Source organism: Dipodomys spectabilis, unplaced genomic scaffold (assembly GCF_019054845.1).
Source record: "Dipodomys spectabilis isolate Male_0828 unplaced genomic scaffold, ASM1905484v1 ptg000140l, whole genome shotgun sequence".
NCBI lineage: Eukaryota > Metazoa > Chordata > Mammalia > Rodentia > Heteromyidae > Dipodomys > Dipodomys spectabilis.
The window spans coordinates 30,265,163-30,270,242 of NW_024870817.1; positions in this window are offsets into that span (position 1 = coordinate 30,265,163).

Sequence of the window (5,080 nt, forward strand, 5' to 3'; positions counted from 1 at the left end):
ATTAATGACTCTTTTATTTTAGTGTGTGAACTGGTAACTTGTGTTTGAAGAAGCTCTTGCATTACTGACTCTTTTTTTTTTGTACCAATCCTGAAACAATAGACAAACAACCTAACATCACCTCTGAACATGCCTGTGACTATTGTTTTTGTTTTGATTGGCTGTGATAGTACTGGGGCTTGAACTCAGGGCCTGGGCACTGTACCTTAGCTTTTTCACTTAAGATTGGTGTTCTACTAGTTGAGTATTTGTGGCTTTGAATCACAATCCTCAGATCTCAGCCTTCTGAATAGCCAGGATTACAAGTCTGATCCAACAGTGACTTGTGCTTGTGCTTATGCAAATGTTCTTACTCCTGCTTCCAATTCTCCTTATTGAACTTGAAGCCAATGTCAGTACCCCTGAAGATGGCTGAAGATATACTGAAATGTTGCTTCCCATGGTTGCCATGTAATAAATATCCTTTCTTTGCCTTCACTGTGTCTGTTTATTTAGCATATGCGGGTGAGTGGCTGGACTTAATGTGGACTCCTGGACATTGGGCTTGAGAGTCTAAATGCTTATACTTGCTGGTAAGAAGTATAACTCACATTTTTTGAGACTCTTTCCTTTGGCAGGGAACAGACCCAATGCCAGTTGTAATCTCCAAGAATGTCACCATGTCCCCAAACTCCCACCTGTCTTCTGTTCACATGGGTGGCATCCCTCTCAGTATATCCTGCGCTAGGTCTCCAGGGTCTTTTCTGTTCACCAAGTAATCTCTCTCACTTCCTGGGGCTATTGACACTTCAAATTAAATCCCTTTTCCATTACATTCCCCAGTTCACTTTCCTCTGTCTCATATTCAAATTGAGGAGGTGGGAAGAGAATGGACAATGAGTCTTTGTGAGGAGGGGGTGGAGACTCACGATTTGGAGAGTTAGGGTTTAAAAGTCTTAAAAGTTTAGCTTTGAGATCTTTGCATTTTGAGACATCACAGCAGCCTTTGAGCACCAAAACTTTGCCAGATGGATTCAGTTTTGTTTTGTGTGTTATTTTTAGAATCTGGGTATCAGTTTGCATGAACAGATCCAATGACTATTCAAATTATATACATGTTATTCATCTCTAGAGGAAGCTAGAGTGTTGGAGAACAAGAGTGTGAATTTCCACCAGATGGCACTGTTTAGCAGATAAGGAAGTGGGAACTTTTCCATGGTGTTTGTGAGCAAAGTGGGGAGAGAGGCTGGTGGTGGCCAAAGCAGATTGAACTTTAAAGCCTTGTTTTTCCTTGAGGCAACAGCACTGTTTACACCTCCATGCAGAGGGAGCCAAATTCAGGCTTCATAACTGCAGCAACAAGTATTTTGGGATTGTTTGTGGCTATGCCTTGAGACCAGAGAAACAAAGGGAGCTCTTCCTGGCCATGTACAGTTTTGTCTTTGCTTTTGTTTTTTTGCAGTTAGGCTGGTATGATTACATGTCTTTAATTCCTGGGCTGTTTGCTCATCTCAGTGAACTGACCCTTTCCCTGAGAACCTGAATGCCTCCCTCAGACACTATCCACCTCACAGCCTTCTAATAAGACAGGCCAGAAAACTACATTTCCCAGGATCCCTTGCTGCTGCAGTGCCCTGCCTTTACTCGCTAGTAATATATATGATGGCAGAAAGTTTGAATTCAGAAATGTGTTAAGTAGCAACAGAGACCAGACATAAGGTGATCCTTTTGTTGGTTCAGATTGGAGACAGAACGGTATAGTTCTAGAATTAAAAATTAGGATTGTCGCAGCAGCTTCTCCAGTAAGTATGAGCTTCCTGGCCATAACAGAAACCATTACTCAAGGAATTTCAGCCACACACCAAATTCTTCAACTATCACAGGATTCTGTGAGCCACTTAATATTGTATGGCTAATTCATTTTTGCTAAAAACTAGCTGATGTAAACTGGGCACAAGTGGCTCACACCTGTAATGCTAGCTACTCAGGGGGGTAAGACCTGAGGCTGAAAGATCAAAACCAGCCCAGTCAGGAAAGTCTGTGAGACTCTTATCTCCAATTAACCACCAAAAAGCTGGTTGTAGAGCTGTGGCTCAAGTGGTAGAGTGCTAGCCTTAAGCACAAAAGCTCAAGGACAGCATTCAGGCCCAGAGTTCAAGCTCCAGGGCTGGCACACACACACACACACACACACACACACACACACACACACACACACACAAAACATGGAACTCCCTGAGTGCAAGCTTCAAGCCTCAGTACTGGAATAAATAAATAATCGTTAGTAGAAGTATAGACTTGAGGCTCACTTGGAGAATAAGGAGAATCTTAATGGAAACTGGAGAATAGAACTCTTGTGTTGGAACAGAAAGCTTAGCAATACAATAGCCTGCAGAATGCAGAAAGGACACGGGACTACCTAAAGACTTACTTGTAAGGAACAGAATGGGATAGACACGATGTATGTCACTTGTTAAGATCAAGTTACATAAAGGCACTGTGGTTTCCTTCTTTTCAGGCTTTCTCTTGAATGGCTTGCTCTGGAGGAAGCCAGCTGCCAGTAAGTACACAAAGCCCCACTGAGAGGCTTCTGTGACAAGAAACTTAAGCTTTTAGCTAAAGAGCCAGTAGAGAACTGGCTACCTACCAAGGGAGCTTAGAATCAGATCTTTCAGCACCAGCTGAGACTCCAGGCTAAGGAGCAGAACTCAGTGGTAGAGGGTATGCTTAGCAAGTCTGAGGTATTTGTTATCTTACTACTTATTGTTGTTTCAAGCCATTAAGTTTTTGGAGTAGATGATGAAAACAAAAGGGAAGGTATCATTATGCAGGGGTGCATCCAAGCAACATGAATTTGAGGTTGAATCTTGGGAACATTTTGCTGTATTAGCCTTCAATTGACCTTAAAACTGGCAGTGAAAATGAAATTTAATGTTAACTGAAAATTATGATAACTACAAATAAAATTCATGTTAACTTTAAGAGGAGGGGAGAGTCATCGTGTGATCCTTGAGTTTACAGAAAAACTTGACTTTGTAGCTTCTCCTTAGGGGCAGTTATAAAGTGAAATTTGTCAGTTGAGATGTGTTATCAGGACCGATATGGCTGTGAGCCATGTACTTTTCTTCAGGAGTTGTCCTCACACCCTGGGCCTCCCACAGTTAATCAGGAGAATAAATTGAGTTTAGAGAAAATCTGACTTGATAGAGTTATATAAGGACAGGAGAAGGAGGGAAACAAGAAGAGACTGGGATCTGCCAACATTGTTGGCTGGCATTTAAATGCAGTTTACTTCCAAACATCATAAATACAAACCTGTCACAAATAAATATTTAAGTGGCCCTCAAGAATTTGAACTGAGGGTCTCTATGATTGCTAGGCAGATACTCACACTTAGCCCCGTCAAGTGGTCTTTGAATCATACTTATTGTAATAATTTTCTAAGGAATTTAATTTTAAAAAACGGATGCACTGTCATTCTATATTGTAACAGACATTTTAAGCTTTTTTGGAAAATGTATACTTGGACAATTAACCATCACAATTAAATTTCTTCTTTGCATCACTTTTATATTAACTTGGTCCAAGGCATCCTTAGCTGCTTTGTTTGTTTGTTTTTTTAATCCTCTCCTCATCTCAAGATTTGCTCTCCCAAGAGTTTTTTTTTTCTGTACCTCACATAGAGAAGCACGCTTGTCATATCAGCTGTCTGGGAAGCAGACAGGATAATCTCAACAACCCAAGAAAAGTTAGGGAGACCTTGTTTCAGAAATAAGTCGGGCATCCACTATGTTGTAGGTCCTACTACCCAGAATCACGGATCCCAGGCCAGCCTGGGCAAAGTGCAGCACCTGCAAAAGGACTGAGGGTGTGCGGCTCAAGTGCACACCAAGAGTAGAGTACCTGGGTTCCATCTTCAGTATCGTAAAAAGAAAACAGCAAGCGAAGTAATTTTACTCGCCTGTAATCCTAGCTACTCGCCTGTAATCCTAGCTACTCGCCTGTAATCCTAGCTACTCGCCTGTAATCCTAGCTACTCGCCTGTAATCCTAGCTACTCGCCTGTAATCCTAGCTACTCGCCTGTAATCCTAGCTACTCGCCTGTAATCCTAGCTACTCGGGGGGGTTGAGATCTGAGGATCGTGGTTCCAAGCCAGCCCAGGCAGGAAAGTCCATGAGATGCTGGTCTCCAAATTAATCACGGAAAAAGCCGGAAGTAGAGTGCTAACCTTGAGCAAAAGCTCAGGGACGGCACCCAAGCCCAGAGTTCAAGCCCCAGGACCGGCAAAAGGAAGGAAGGAAGGAAAGAAGGAAGGAAGGAAGGAAGGAAGGGAGGGAGGCAGGGAGGGAGGGAGGCAGGGAGGGAGGGAGGGAGGGGACATGTCTATTTTTCCAGTCTCTGTGTCTGTCTCTCCCTTTCTGTCTCTGTCTCTCTCTGTGTCTGTCCGTCTGTGTGTGTCTCTCTGTCTCTCTCTTATTTATTGTGATGCAGATGGATCCCAGGCCTTGTGCGCACTAGGCCAGCGCCCCGTCCCTGAGCGGCCACCGCCGCTGTCCTGCCAGTTCAGAGTCTGCCCCAGGGACTTCCGAGGGTGGCTAGGCTGTTCCTGGGTTTTTGTTTCTCATTAGTGCTGCGTAACCGCTCTAATGAAAAGTCTAGACCTCAGAGCTAACCAGCTAGCATGTCGGTTGTTCTGAAGTTTGGGGTGGAGGAAGAATCCAGTGATCCCAGGTCGAGGTTCCAGTCTCACCCGGGTGTGACCCGCGCGTGCGGACGCCGGCGCGGGGCTGGCGTCCCGGCTCCGCGTACCCCCCAGTCAGCCGGAGGCACAGTGTGCGCTCGCGGGCCCGGGGGCCCGGGGGATCCGGAGGCGCAGTCCGAGCTCAGGCTGCGGGAAGCCCGGCGGCCCTGGCGAGCGCAGCCCGCTTCCCGCAATGCACCGACCGGACGCGGCCTGGCTGCTCGGGGCGGTGGCCCGGGGAGCCGCCTGCGGTGGTGGAGGCGGAGTCCGGGGCGAGGCGGGCCGTCACCTGACTCGGGTGACTCGGATCGGGCTGCACTTCCTCCTCCCCGGGGCCGGGACGGTAGACGCGATCGCGG